General features: G+C 39.5%; 1 protein-coding gene across 1 annotated transcript in view; it reads right to left on the bottom strand.

Moving 5' to 3' along the window:
• LOC139692954 (rab11 family-interacting protein 4B-like) overlaps positions 1-16,192 on the bottom strand; it is a 295,511-nt gene that overhangs the window by 264,124 nt on the left and 15,195 nt on the right. The gene's annotated exons all lie outside the window — the stretch shown is intronic.

Here is a 16,192-nt window from a genome sequence, read left to right as displayed (position 1 = left end):
TGAAATAACATAGTGTAGAATAGTATCACCTCTACCTGACAAGGAAGAAGGCTGTAAAATAGCAAGTACTTGAAAAAATTGAATGTGAAGATTAGATATTAGGGTATAGCAATAGAAGCAAATAGAGCATCCTTATATCATATTTCTTTTCAGCGGTAATATGAGGCGTTTGCGAAATTCTATATGGTTCATTGCCTGCTTCTACTTTCTTTAGTTTCGTTCATCATCGTAATGAAAAAATGCAAATCAATGGTCGGTTTCTATACATCCCTCTCCGAAATAGGCCCTAGGAGTGTGAAATTCACAACTTCAAGGTAGGTGTACAAATTTCTTTCTCTGTGACACAATTTGGTTACCCACGAAGTTCTAGTGAGCAGAAAATATTATTGGAAAGAAGACGCTCGATCAAAAATATTAGTCATAGAACGGAGTAATTTAGTGTACATAATTAGCAAATAAGTAATGATAAAAACGGAATATTTTATATAAGTTGAACTTTTAAGATGCCAATCTGTACTGCTAGCTCATTTCATATCTTAAACATGTCCTTTCTCAAGAATATTTCATTCTACTCGCGTTCCTTTCTCTCTCTCCTTTCTTTCGAGTTTTCGCTACTAGGAATTCGACAAGGTGAATGGTCGATTAAAAAAAAAGTTGATCTCAGACGTGACAGGACGTGCAAGGGAATACGCCATCACTTTTAGCTGGAGAAAAAATATACGCTCGTTTCATACGGGTTTTTAAAGGGAGCTCTGGGTTTCCGAGCAAGGGCCGGAGCGGCAAAAGGAACAGCAGAACCCTTAGAGGTGGGCGGGGCGAGGTGAGGGTGAAACGTGCGAGGCACCGAAAGGGTTTCCCCACCCTCCACCGGAGGAAAGGAAAGATTTTTTCCTCGTGACCGCAGTAGAGAACCACCTTATTTTTTTCTTCAAAAGAAAAAGTATCCTTTCCTGACTTGGTCCCATGTAAGTACTCCCTGTCATGAAATACATGCACACACACACTGACGCCAAGGGTAAACAACGGCGACCCCGGTGAGGGTAGGGGATGAGGTACGGGGGAAAGAGCTATGTGAATTTTTTTTTGACTTAACGCGAGAGCGATCGCATGCCCAGCGGTGCGCCATAGCTGTTGCTCGAGATTCACTGGATAGGAAGGTGTCTCTTTGCGTGGAAATCATGCACCGTCGCTCCACTGCGCGGAGGGAGTGACGCAAGGTGTTTTCAAACTTACCGTACGCCTGCTGTCATCGCATACGTCGGAGATCTCGATGGATGACCAGAAAATCCTCACGCACCATGCAAGACTTCTTTCTATGACTCCACTCTTGTGTTCTCCCGCAACCAGACATGGAGGTGTTAATAAAATTACGATTCTGAAATTGAACATTTTGGCCGTTCCCCTCCCTTCATCCGTATGCCATACTCCACTAAAGCCACTTGGAAAAGTGTCACACTACGCCGAGCATGCCTCTATTTTTTTATCAGCCACTAAAAAGAATAATTTTGACGCGACAGCACACTTTCTCAGAACCTCCCCCCAACTTGCAATGAGCTCTCAACCGGATGTACCCTCTCTTTCCCTCGAGATTGTAAAACTTTTAGCGGGCGCGAAAACTCCCCGCTTCTAGGCAGCTATACAATCCCCGTGCGATCAACATTTTTGCATTCGATTAAAAACTTCGGATTCCCCTTCCTTTTTCAGAGGGAAAACTTCCTCTTTCAAGGTATTCGGAATTTGGAGAGGGCTTAGTCACTGAGAACTGATAATATCAAGCGTTAAAATTAGAAAATCCTAAGATAAAGAAAGATCAACTGTCTCACAGCTACATAACTCTGCTTTCGGGAATTAGACTCCAATGATTTTATACAAGGGACATATTAATTACACCAATAAAAAGCCAATTGTGAACATTCTGAGAAATAAGCAAACCCTGTAGTATTGTAAAGGAAGGATGAACGAAGTGGGAGAAAGGATTCCAATAATTAGGAACACGAAAAGTGGCATCATAGATAGGAACATAAGAATTTGTGGATAGTTAAAAAGGATTCCCAGCGTAAGATGAAATAGGTAGTTGAGGAATTCCAACACTCGGATCGATGACTGATGGCGATGAATTTATCCATAGTGGTACTTTTTACAACTCAAACTAAAAAAATATACCCATAAAAGAAGGTACATGCATTCCGTAGATATTTAAGCCTTTATCCATCCATGAGATCACCTTATGCCGGTGATATTTTCCAGAATGGATAATAAATCGTTTCGCGAAAGAGTATGAGAAGTGAAGAATTAAAATATAAGAATTGTTGCCTTCAACACTACTAATTACATTTACGTTCGAGTAAATATTCCAATGGACTTCTCTATCCTCGTATGCGTTCTACCGGTTAACTCATCAGGAATTTTCGACTGGTTGAACCTCGGGGACCGGCTGGAAGACCAACAAAAGCTCTGGTTTACCATGTCTCCGGGTACAAGTTAAAACTCTTGAGGAGGGCAGATGTCTCTGTCGCGGTCTGCGCAGTTCCAATTTCGCAAGGCGCCCTGGGAAACGACTTCATGCTGTGGACGGTGCGCACCCCTGTTTGTCGGAGGGGTAGCTGTCCAAATGGGAATGCTCTGGTGTAAGCGGACTGAAATTGAATTGTCACATTGCTACACTGTTCTCAGTGCATTAAAATTTGATACACCAATGCAATAAATTAAACAGGCATGAGTGTATTTTAAAGCATGTAAAAAGGTATTTATATATGATTTTCTAATGAAAAATAATACCTTCTACCGTGAAAAAAAATGGAGAAAATAAGTTCCTTTGGATATTATCATCTGCGCTTCGGTTGCAAGCAAATTGCCTAATTGTTTTCGCCCAAATAGATTTTTCGCTGTGCCATTAGGAAAAGAGCTTGGACCTTGCGAAACTAAAGTGTGGTTTGAAGTCGTATTGCCCCTTTGATCAAAATCGAATATTAAATCCAGAGCAGGCACGTGGGCGCGTGGCAGGGTGTGCTAGGATATCTCCGGGGCTTGTTTTTTTACATTATACGGCTAAATTTGCAACTCCTCTAAAATTAAATGCAAGTTTAGAATCAAGATTTTTAAACCACACATATTATGAATGCATACTCGTGATGTTGGAAAAATGTTTCCGTCATAAGTTTTTATGCGTGCAACTTATTTGTACTCGTACATAAAGGAAAGATAAGCTTGAATCATTTGCCCGAAGAGGATGAAGAAACTTTCACGAAGCCTTTGTGAAAGAATAGCCGGTGACCACAAAGTATGAACAACAATGTTGGAGTGTGCAACTCTGGTTTTGCTATGATCGCGGATTGTACGAGGGAGGAACAAGCTTAAAAACTATGAATTTATTTTTTCTTACGCAACATAACTGGTTATAGTATGCGATAATCATAATTACTTCGAGGCTTGAAATTAACTTGATTATCCTGTATCTATTAGGTCTAATTTGGTGACTGGAGGGATCCCCTGTGTACTCGCATGCCTGTTACTCTTCATTGTTCTTTCGTTTCAATTTATCATTAACATTGAGAAACATTTTTGAACTTCATTCCTAATTATTTTATGAGAAGCTTCCCTGATTGGCCCCATATGCTTATCACATATTCTAAATGTGACCGTCTAACGTGAAATAACACCAAGCCTAGACTTTTTCTTTCATGTAACAATCACTCATCTAATAAAGCCAAGTTTATTTAGGTAGAATCCGCATTATTTTTGGGTGTGGATTATTGATGGGAGGAAATAAGATTATCAAGAAAGGCAAACACCCTTGTCCTGATATGGAGGAACAATAATTAGGACCAATAAGTACTCATTGGAGTGATTTTTCGACACGTGCTCCCTAAATTAGGTATTTTACACCGAACAAAACTTTAAATGACTTTTAAAAGAGGCAAATCTGAAATGAAATCGCTTGCATAAGATAGACATGATCCCCGTTTCGTGACTATTATTAATCATTTTGCATTGGCTATCACGTGGGAACCAAAGAAGTCATTTAGGAGTACAATTTAAGGAACTAGGGGAGAGGAAGTGTAAGTACACACAAAAATGAGTGCGCAGTAAATAACGTAGATCAATAAAAAAGAATAAGATTAGATTTGAGATCGAGGAATATCGCCACAGAAGAAGGAATACCATATCCGTTGGTATCAATGAAAAGAATGACACCGACTAATCGCCAGACGGGCTTCGTTCCCAATGGGGCACCCCAAGCCGAATTTTGTATCATATTCAGCCGTAATTTTCAAAGGTGCTAATAAATATAGTCTCTATCAAGAAAGTGATCCTAGAATATAATCACCTTCCTCATATAAAACTTTATTGGACATTAATTTTATTTTTCCAGGTTATGGACGAAATGTTTTCCGTCAAGGTAATAGCTTCATCACAACATCCAACATTCGTATTCTACCGTTCTATATCCATTAAACGATAAACAACATTTTCTGCAAAAATTTACATTAAATATGCTTCAAACAATGGAGTATAAAATGTCTCGGAGCTGATATCTCCGCAGACGCAGCACAATCAACTGTTCGCGAGCATCTTTTCAAGGGCAGTACCTTCGTAAGCATCCGCAATCCCTCGGAACCTTGGTATCTTCCCTCATTTCCGACGGCGAGTGAGGAGAGGCGGCGACCGATCAGCGGAAACGATGCCATTTTGTAAGAACGATGTGGGCAGTGCGACCTTGGCAGCCATCTGTTTTTTTTTCCTCTATCGACTGGGTAATAATGGTGGGTGTTCACGCATCGGGTTCTTCTCTCGCAGTCCGTGCAACCTCCCCCTTCCCACCACATCCCCTGCTCCCTCCCTAAACTTCTCAAAAGTGCCCCACCCCCCCCTCACTCCGCCCAACCTGCTTCGAAAGAGCTGGCGTGGGAAAATTCCCGCCGGACAGAGTGCTGCAAATGGTGCACCGTGAGAAGTGATGGGGGGATTCTTCTCGTCCCTCTCGCAATTTGAATTTCAAAAATATTCATGAGTGGGTGCTGTCCAATTAACAATATCCTCGAAAGAACCGTGGAGATCCACATCACGGCCCGCCCCTTCCAAAGGAAGTCAGCGGAACGGCATTCACACCGTCACGCGTTAAATACACTAACCTATTTCTTCGAATCGGCTTATTTTGCGCTGCACCTTGAAAAATCGTTTCCTCGTGGAAAACGACTCCGCTACTGGAAGTTTGGTATAGCTACCCCACGTCGAGGGCGTTCGATTATTCTCTTAGAGAAATAAAAAAAAATTCTCTCCAAAAAAATAAATTAATGAAGTGATTCCGGTCAAGATGTTGCGGTTGGGGATGTGCTGTTTTATATATTAAAATTGTGGTGCTATATTGCCGCTCCAGCGTCAAGCTCTATTACTGTTATTAAGTATCGCGATCACTCAATTACTACATTTGTATCGATTTGTAAAGTGGACGATAAACCATGTTGCTGTGATTAAAAGTGAAGGTCATAAAGAGTAAGGAAAATTTTTCCTGCGCATAAATAAGTATACAAATAATGAAATGCAAATGTGTTAAAGCATGTGTTTATATTATGTACGCACGAATTTACATGAAATATATTAATTCAATAAAATTACTTGAGAACAGGACATGCAGCAGAAACAAACAGAAAAACAACACGAGACACACTAAGGTAGACGTAAATTTTCGACATCATAAACTTTCTTCAAGACGGCTGAAGGGGCTTTGTTCTGCGGGTTGGGCAGTAATTTGCTGTTTTTCCGAAAACATGAGAGGAGAAGAAATCATTTGTAATGCCGAACAGCTATTTCATGAAGTGCCTTTTATAAATGTGTATAATTATACGAGAGTAGGCTGAAAACTAATGCACACATGCTTGTAGACCACAAACAAAATTACCTTCAGAAGCAGTACTGGTGGCATGTGGAAGTAATATTGTCCATCAATATGCATGCGCAGGTTTGAGGTCGTTTCATTCATCCAGTGTATTTCGAGAAGCGAAAGTATGGAGACGTGTTCTAGCGCTATGTCAACGCGAGTTAAACAGCGTGCCGTTATCGAATTGTTAACCGCTGAAAAAGTGACTCCTACTGAGATTCATCGTCGTTTAAAGACTGTCTATGGTGACGATGCTGTTGATGGGCCAACTGTTAATCGATGGGTAGTAAAATTTCGTGGTTGCGAGCCTGGAAAAGCCATAATTGTAGATGAAACACGCAGCAGACGTCCGATCACTACCACAGACGATAAACATCGCAAACTCGTCGAAATTTGTTTCAAAATGACCGGCGAATCACTCAAAAGCCTATTGAAAACCATATTTGAATATCCAAGGAAGAAGTTTGTCGTGTTAAAGGCACCCAGGCGCCATTAATTTTGCAACATGACAACGCTCGTCCAGACGCTTCGTGCGCAACTGGAGAGGCTCTGCGAAGACTGATATTTGAACCGATTCCACACCCTCCTTATTTCCCCGATCTTGCACCTTGCAATTTTTATTTCTTTTCTCAACTCAAGAGACACCTCAAGGGTAATCATTATACCTCGGACGATGAGGTGAAGGCAGCTTCCAAGTTCTGGATTCGAGAAAAGTCGGAAGAATTTTTCAGTGACGGAATGAAAAAACATGTTTCACGTTGGAAGAAACGTGTTAGCCTTAACGGTGACTATGTTGAAAATTAAATATGTAATTTTGAAACTTAAGAATTTTAATTTAATGTACCTTTTGCCCGATCTCGCGATTTGTTTTTGTTCGCGCTCTACAAGCATGTGTGCATTGCTTTTCAGCCCACCCTCGTATAAATATAAATAAATATATGCGCTCAAAATCAGAATTCTTGGGTCTGTGGAAGACAGAAGCTTAAGGTAGATAGCATATTTCAAGGAATGAAATTAGAGCAAATAAAATCCTCCCTCTACCTTGGCAGCAGAAAACTTGGGAGAGGAAGGCCGACCGATATCAAGCGAAAAATAGCTCAAGCTAAGAAGGCAACTACTATGTTCAAAGGACCTAAGGCAGCAAGCAAGGAAGCAGTTCGTCAAAACGATCTTATTTTACATGACACCCTATGGAGCAGAGATATGAAACAAATCAATAAGTTGGAGAGTGAGCAACAAAAGCCTTCGAAACACTTAAAAAAAATAAGATACCGGAATTCCACCGCCTCATTCACAGAGTCAGTTATCATTATAGGAACTGAAAGTTGGTTAACAGAGGATATCGCACACAGCGAAATATTTACCAAGTCCTTCACAGTTTATAGAAACGACAGACAGAATAGAGCCGCGGGAGGAGTGTTAATTGTGGTTAAAAACTCTAGCGTCAGTAGAACTGAGTTATATCCTGATAGCTGCATAGAAAGTGTTTGGTTCTCAGTGAAAACACTCAGAGCGAAAAGAATATGTCTGCGCGTATTATAGACCACCCCACGCTGACGTTGACTCAATACCAGATCTAGAAAGGCAGAGTAAAAAGCTTTACGTCCCACAACAATAAGCATAGTCTAATTATCGGAGGCGATTTTAATATTCCCATAATAGATTGGGATTCGAACAGTTTTCTAAATGGAAATAAAGAGAAGGGTTTATGTGAGTCCCTCTTATTTACGTTCACCTCGAATTCCCTACATGAATTAGTCACTTCACCAACAAGGGGAAAGAACATTCTTGATCTATTAGCTTTAAATATACCCGAAAAGGTCTTAAATGTAGAAGTTATTGACGGAATCAGCGATCACAGGGCTGAAAACGCTCAATTTTCTCTACGCGTAGAAAAAGTTAACAAAACCTAAGAGAAAGGTTTATTTATTCAAAAAAGCTGACTATGTTGGCTTAAAATGTGAGTTACAAGTTCCTTTCGTAGATTTGACTAATTAAGCAAAACCAGAAGCGTCGAGGATACTTGGAATGATTTTCTTGCGATAATACGTTCAGCAATACAGAGAGATACGTTCAGATACCTAGTAAACATACGTATTATAGAGAACAAGGAACCCGGTTGGTACAACTCTGAAGTACGGAAATCTCTAAGACAACAAAGGGTGTGCCATGCCAGAATGAAAAACGCGGTTAAGATTCCTCCCCTGATAAAATCAACGAAACCATACAGAATTACAAATCATCTAGGTCCACTGCCAGGAAGGCCTTCCGGAAGTCGCTAGCGGAATTCAAAAGGAAAAAATTAGGTGAGCATTTACGCGATAACCCAAAGATGTTTTGGTCCCAAGTCAGGGAAGTTCAGGGAAAAAAGTCCACCGTAAACTCGTTGAATAACGAAAAGGGGGATAAGGTAACGAGTAGTTTAGATAAAGCCTACATATTAAACTCGTTCTTCAAGAGTGTTTTCGACATATGCTCTTGGAATATACCCAAGAACCTTCCGAAAGCATTTCAGCTACCAATGCAAGCAATCGAATTTCCCCCCCGCGGAATACAGTTACTCCTTGAACACATCGACCCCAACAAATCTCTGGGACAAATACAATGTACACTCTCCGTAAATTTTCAGTCTTACTTGAAGAAGGCCGAAAGCTCAAACAATCTATAATGTGAGTGTCCTTCGAAGTGTTATGTATTTTATTTGTGTTGTATTGTGCCGTCCAAATGTTATATTGCTCTTGTGAGTGCTTCATTACATCATCGATATATATAAATAAATAAATAAATATATATATATATATATATATATATATATAATCAAACCACTGCCGGCGGATTTTTCACGCCTCGAATGCCTTCTGGAAGGCGGCCACCGGAATGCTACTAAGCTCTCTCGTCACGACATGTTATAACACTTCTACAGAGCAGTGGTGACGTCCTTTCAGCACGGATTTGAGGCGGGGGAAGAGGAAGAAGTATGGCGGGAAAATGGCTAAAAAATTTGGATCCCCAATCACATGGTCGAGAAGCTCTAAGCAGATACGTGAGTGAGTTTCCTTTTGTTCGTCCGAGAGAACTGGCGGCACCAACTTCGCAAGCACCTTTGTCATGCTCATGTTTTCGGTCACAAGTCGATGCACATCACTTTTAGGGATGCTAAGTTCATCATAGACCATGTAAAAACTTAACCTGCGATCCCTGTCCAACAAAGCGTCCCCTAAATACTACTACTACTATGATATTATGTCTAAAATTTATCAACATGAGTAGTAACTCATAATATGATGAAGGTGGTTGGTTATATCGAAACATCAGTCGTGAGTGTGTATTCATATGTTATATTTTTTATAAATTTATGCGTTTTATTTCTTTGACATTTGACAGAAATTATGTTTATTTCGTGAATATTGTATTCTCAATTAATGACATTGAATTATGAACAATTATATTCTTTACAGTACATCAAAACAACATTTTTGTTTTCCCGGCCGGGCGATACTGCGTCACATTTAAGATAAATACTTCGCACCTACATACGGAAGGATTTTATTGATTTAGTGGTGCTGCTGATATAGCTGGGATTATCACTTAACATTCTTGCGCAAACCGTGACGAGGGAGGTTCCTCATTGTGGCGGCTTTAATCCCATTTCTGAATTATTCTCGTACATCTGTCATGAGGCGACATTTCTGATTTGAAATTTTGCTGCTTGGAAAAGTTGAGGCCAGGGAATGAGAATGAGAGTGGATTTGAGGTTTTCGGGATGTGGGCTTGGAGGAGATTAGAGAAAGTGATCTGGGCAGAGAGAAAAATAAATTATTTTTGAGGATTTCGGGGACGGGAGGAAAAAGAGGTTGGAAGGGGAAATCTGGGAGAAATAAATTAATGGAGCTTGAGAATTAGATTATTTTGAGGGACCTCATAGATGGGATAAAATTAGCCAGTAAAGGAAGGAATAGGGAGAGAATAAGATAGTGACCATCCCTAGGGGCAGGACTTGAAAAGAAATATATTAAGATAAAAATATTTTAGAAGAATTTTTTAATGAAATATGAAAGAGTATACGCTAAATATTAATGTTTTATATGATTTTATGCTAAAATAAATAATGAGTTGAGGAATGTTGTTGACGAAATAAGATTTACCGCAGCGAACACATTTTTATTTTGAGGAGCGTACTCTAGGCAGTCTACGTTTTCATTCAAATACCTATACGAGTAAGGCTTCGTGGAGTGTTCGCACTGTGGGAAGTAGACCGACACACATTGTGAAATATCATTAGCTCTAAAAAAACAAAATTCGTGTCGCCACTTCAACGAATGCCCGCTAGTCAACCTTATGAGCCTTATAACGAACTTCGATCGACGATTATAAAAGATATAAGCATGCGCCGCTATAAAATGTTCATGAAACTAGAGCAGCTGAACATTAGAGCAATAGCAGTTTTAAGAAACGAATAAATTCGTGATATGACTACGTCGCTTGGTAATCCAACAAGGAATGTCGATAATCCGACTCGAGTCACGTATAATATGATACCTTGAAACACAAGTAAGCTGAGGTACAGTTTTAACGTCTTATCGTTTATCCATTTACGTTATAAATTCACTATATACTTAGTTGATCCAAATTTACTATCATGGCTATCAATTGGATGTTTTTCCTGAATTAAAACGATTGTATAAAAAGTATCGGTGACAATATTTTCCTGAATTAAGTGCTGAATTAAGATCATCGGTTAAGTGTGCGTATGATTGAAGATCGTATTGGCATAGATAATATTTCATTGCACGCCATTATCAGCGAAAATTTGGCGAAGCGAAAGACATACGCGAAACTCGTCCCGAAGGCCTAGGCGGACAACCAAGAGCGGAGTCGAGTGCCTGCTTGCGAAGACCGTCTGCAACCGTATCAAGACGATTCCCCAACCTTATTACAGTTCCGACTTGGCACCAGCAGATTATTTCCCATTCCAAAAAGTGAAATCCTCCCTCGGAGGACACCACTATGTGACCCTAAGTGCCGTCAAAAGAGCGCGGGTACCCTTAAGAACTTTCCGGGATCCGTCTACCAGGGGAGCTTACGAGTCGTGGAGAAGCCGCTGTAAAAAGAGTCGGCGCTCAAGGGATGTACTTTGAAGAATTTTGAGGCACTGTAGCAATAAATGAAATAAACATCTTCTTCAGAAAATGTTACCGTTACTTTTTACACAAACCTGGTACACCATTGCAATGCACCCACCAGTCTTCATTTTCTTCTTTATTGCCGTTTTTCTATTTTATGATAGCAGGCCAATACGGGGATTTTGGCGAGGGTTAAATGGAAGGTGGAATTTGTTAACGGTTGGGATATTGACGCACTATGCGAAGGGATATTCTTAATCAATTCCTCAAGTGGAAATGGGTGGTAGGGGCGCTTGCAGGAAACAAGAGTAAAGTATAAGAAAATATTGTGGATGTGTCCAAATTTAAATGCTAAATGACAAGCAATCTCCTTGATTTATCTTTACACGTTAGGAAAGACTGAATGACAATCAAGCGCTCAGGAAAAATACCACTATTTTTCAATGTGTCCATTGCTAATTTCTGAAATCCAACCCGTTCTCCTTAGATGAGAGGTCTCAGTTCTGGCCGTTCTTGCCACATAATAGGGTCAGTGACATTGCCAAATTATAATAAATGTGAAGAGAAGGTACATAAAATGGGTCTCACCAATTCCCGCCCAAATACATATATATTTGGATAATGTGGGTGACCACTCCCCATTCATTCTCCACCGGTGGCAATCCAATAAAATTCTAGCTCTTTTTCTCCAGTGCTCATGCTGTTTTATAGGAAAAACAATCCGACCTTAACAAAATATGTGAGCCTGGGACGGCACGCGGCGGGCAATTTATTTCTGGAAATACGGCGCACCATTCTGCCGTCGACAAAAACGACATTTCCCTATGTGTCTGAATTATTTCTCTCCATTCTTTCCAACATTATTTTGAATATGCAACATTCTCAGTCGAGCCGGAAGCTCAAACACAAAAAATCGTGCATTTTCCCTCGATAAATTTGATATCCCATCATTCTTCTAAATGGGAACTCACGAACTTTTTAAAAATACCTTACAGATCATGCATGTTTTTTTTTAGCTGCGAAAGCCAAATATTGAGAATTTTTGGTTTGGAAAGACTCAGCTAGAGCAACAGAGTGTTAGAATTTTGTTGCATCAATTAATCCTAATGGTGACTGCATTTATCCCCAATGCGGTACTAAGCATTCCCTAGAAATTGTGCATACAAACGAAGGTACAAAGTACCTCCCAGGGATCGGCATGAGAGCGATTGTTTTCTTTTCTCGGCTGCATTCACTTTCCTATGGTCAAAATAAAAAATGACTAATTAATTGCTAAAGGTGGTTTATGGTGGCTATGTCTTACCGCTTGGAGAATATTTTCGACTTTGATAAAATTCAAAATAATTATTTCTCATATAGTATGCCCGTAAATACTTTTGAATGCCTGTAGTCCCCTGAGCACACAATTACAAGTCCCATGAACATACAGTCCCCTCCAGGGTGTGTAGCAGTCTAGAAATAAGTACTGTTGATTTCAAAATTGAGAAGAGTATCAACTTTATTTGTAGTAACAAAAGGTTATCAAATAATTAGACTTCGTGCATGGAAATGGTCCCTAAAAGATTTCCGAGATCCGCTACTGGTTTTATGAACCTTAAATGAATAACTGAGTGATTGTTGAAAAATCAATATGCGGAAATCGCTAATATTATACTTCTGGACTTACTTGCATTCCTAGCATACCCATTGCCATCCACAAATTCTCACGTAAACTCTTTAGCGTTGTTTTAACGTAAAGTCTTTAGCATGGTTTCCTTTAAATATCCTTCTCTTTCCAAATTACAGCTCGAAATATCGTCTCATTATTGATAAGAATAGGCAACACTTTTGAATATTTCTTTAAGGTTTGCGATTATATGTGATCTATTAATGTTACAACCAGGACGACTTTAATCAAGCACATTCTTAATTGTTGCAATTAATTGTCTTATGACGGGAAGTGGAGTGGTTGTCTGCTTAAATGTGTTTTTAGGGGATTGCTTTTTATTTGGGCATAATCTTAGATTATTAAAAATCAAAGAAAATGAAAATACACTCTTTGGTTTAATTACAATAGCCCGATTGTTAATGGGCCCCTCGCTGGCCTGAAGAGAGAACATAAAAAATGTAATGGTCCTTTGAAAAATTACTTACGTCTAAAGCAGCAAAAACTCAAATAGTTCACCACCATTGTCAAAGGAAATCACCGATCTTAGAACCGTGTCATTTTTTTGCCTTTGTGGTGGTTTTCTAACGTAGCTACTTGAGAAATAAAAAGGGCTATTAATAAAAATCAGTTTCACTTCAGTGCAAAATGAGCATCAAATCGCTTCCAACACATTTGTATATCCATCCAGTTTGTATGGCTCTATCAACTATCAATCTCCTCAGGGAATCGAAAACGATTGGCCCAACTCGTGCTCCACGATGATGATCCTAAAATTAGACGAATATTATCGTATGCGTACAATTTCAGATCAAATATATTAGATTAATATTCTCCAAATTCATAATCCGATGGTATGCAAGTCTGGCCTCGGTCAAAATATCAAATGGAAAAACGAGTATATAAATAAGTCCGTGGGATTGGCATAAATGCTCCTTCGAAGAGAGAGCTTGATTTTAGCGGGTACTTGTCATCTCCTCTCACCCATTTCTGACGCTCATTATTTCCAAATAAAAAAATTATCTAGTTCACCTGAGATCTTCCAGCTCACTTTTTTTCTCTGTGTCTGTTATCTAATATGTCTAATATGAATCTGGGCGGAGAGCGCGTAAGTAGACGTTTACTCTGAGACTTTAATTCTGAGCATTCAATGTGAAAATTGATTGTCTTTCCTGTCATGTCTGTAAGGCATACGCTAATAATCACTCAGATAAATTATATACCGTTACATATATTTTCATCAGTTTTTGCAAAAATGCCTTAAAAATTTTGATTAGAAACATTTAAAAAATTCTATTTTCAGTGTTTCACGAGGGAAGTACATTTTAAAGTTCTTCGTTATTATGCTGAAAGTAATAACGATATAAAATTTGTAACTGATAATTTACAGATCCAAAGAAAATATTTGATCCCCACTGACTTTCGCAATTAAATTGTGCACGCTTTTCCCCAAACGTTTTCCATTGCACATTGTAAAGCAAAGTTTATTTTTGTGCATTAACTATGATTTACATACATTATTATCACCGCCGGAATATTTATCAGATACGGAATAGGGTGTGAGAAAGATAATTATGTTTCATCACTTTATGTACATTATCTGCTTACACCTACTTAAGGGCAAATAACTTGTGTGTAATTAAGGAGAGTAATAATTTTTAATTCTACCGCATCATTATTGACTTAGGACAGCTGCCTGAGGATGTCCACCTATATGAGAAAATGGCCTAAAGAGAAATTGAGAGACCAAAATTTATGGAGCTTGTGAACTGGAAATTCCACTTGGCGCAGACCTCAGAGAAAATGGTAATGAAGGGTTAGAGTATTAGGGACACCTATGACTAATAGAGGAGTCCGCAGAATTACGTCCATCGTCCCCTTTGTAGTGCGTCAACCCTTAGCCACTAATCAAATCTCGTAAGGATTCCCGAATCCTCTTCTTTTTTTGATGTTTCGCACCGAGGACGCGTCCCTTTGCTTCGCCGCCCTCCCTCGACTGTCCGTCACCGCACCACGTGCTCCTCCGCCGCGTGGGACACCTGGTTTGATTTCCGGGATTCCAGGCACGTGTTGCAACCTCCTCCACACCTTTCCACCGTTCAAACCTTAGGTGTACTTCCTCCGCTCCCTCTTCTCCCTTGCCTGTAGTACACCCGCCGACCTATCCCTCTTTATTACCCCTCTCTCCCTCCCCATCTCCATCGAGGAGCCTAACGAAATCCATCGGACAGATCAGCTATGTATAGCTCATGCATAGTTCATCCCCCTACGCCATGCGATAGGACTTAGAGCGATATGGCAATAGGGAATCCGTTGCAGCGAAGGCGACGATAAACCTTAAATTAGAGCGTTAAAATATCAATTTATATGCTTCAATTTGGGCGAGGGGAGGATTAAAGAGGGGACGACGAAACGATTAAAACCAGTGAACAACTTAGGTGGTTCACAAAATGTAACTAACTTAAGAGGGGTAACACAAAAGATCAGTTAAATGAACGAATGGTGAAAAATAACCAGGTGATTTTAATTTTTTATCATAATGAATGTCAAATATTTCCACAAAATTCCGCTTGATACTAATTTTTGCTACATATCACGCTGGTCTGCCTTATTACTACGATACTGCCCAAAAATTTAATTCCTAAATCTGCCATCGGTGTTGTTAAATAACTTATTGAAACTTTCTTTTCGATCAATTTACTTCTCTGGGGGATAAGGTGTTTGTGGTTCGAGTAATTACTTGGTATTTTTTGTTTCCTCTTTAACGGATTCTTAGAAAAATAGAATATTTTTAAGACTCTTTTCCAAAAGAACACTTCCACATAGAACGTTCGCGAATATTTGCCGATGTAGGCATAAATATAAGATGGTTACAGCAAGCCTGTTTACACCAACCTATAGAGTGCTATACCACACAGTGCTTCTATTTACACATCGTTCTCTGAAATCGTAATTAGCCCCTTACTAATCGCGAAATCAGCCACTTGATATATTTGCAATGGAATATGAGTGATAAAAAATTTAAAGATTTTGTGTACCTCGTTTACTGAAAATATTGAACTGCACTTCATATTAACTGCAGTCGAAACGCTCCTACGCTTGAGGTGAACGCCTGCGACTAACATGGAATGTTATCAACCGAATGGGAAAAAGATGTTGAGAGCTTCGGTAGAATTGCATTGATTAACCAATATTAGGAATCTTTTCCCATCGCGCAATTCATGGGAGCAGCATGAGGAAATATGAAGTAAGGAAGTTGCACTGGCACACCCCACACGCCCGTAAAATAATGGCCGAGAACATTACCGAAGAGTTCTGCGACTTTTATAGATTCATCATTTACCTCATCCAGATAATTTTGATGATGTCTATACTCTTTTCCTTACAACTAATTCAATCTTTCACAGTAGTTGTACATTAAAGGTGGATTTTGAAGGTTCACCACGACTATTAACTTCTACGCACCACGAGAATTTCCTTTCTTTGGCTTATATCAGTGCTTTCTTCAATTCTACTTAACTGCTATTTGTCTTCGTGATGTCGCAA

Source organism: Hetaerina americana, unplaced genomic scaffold (genome assembly GCF_022747635.1).
Source record: "Hetaerina americana unplaced genomic scaffold, ioHetAmer1.1.p SCAF_1, whole genome shotgun sequence".
NCBI classification, from domain to species: Eukaryota; Metazoa; Arthropoda; class Insecta; order Odonata; family Calopterygidae; genus Hetaerina; species Hetaerina americana.
This window is presented reverse-complemented; position numbering and strand designations above follow the sequence as displayed.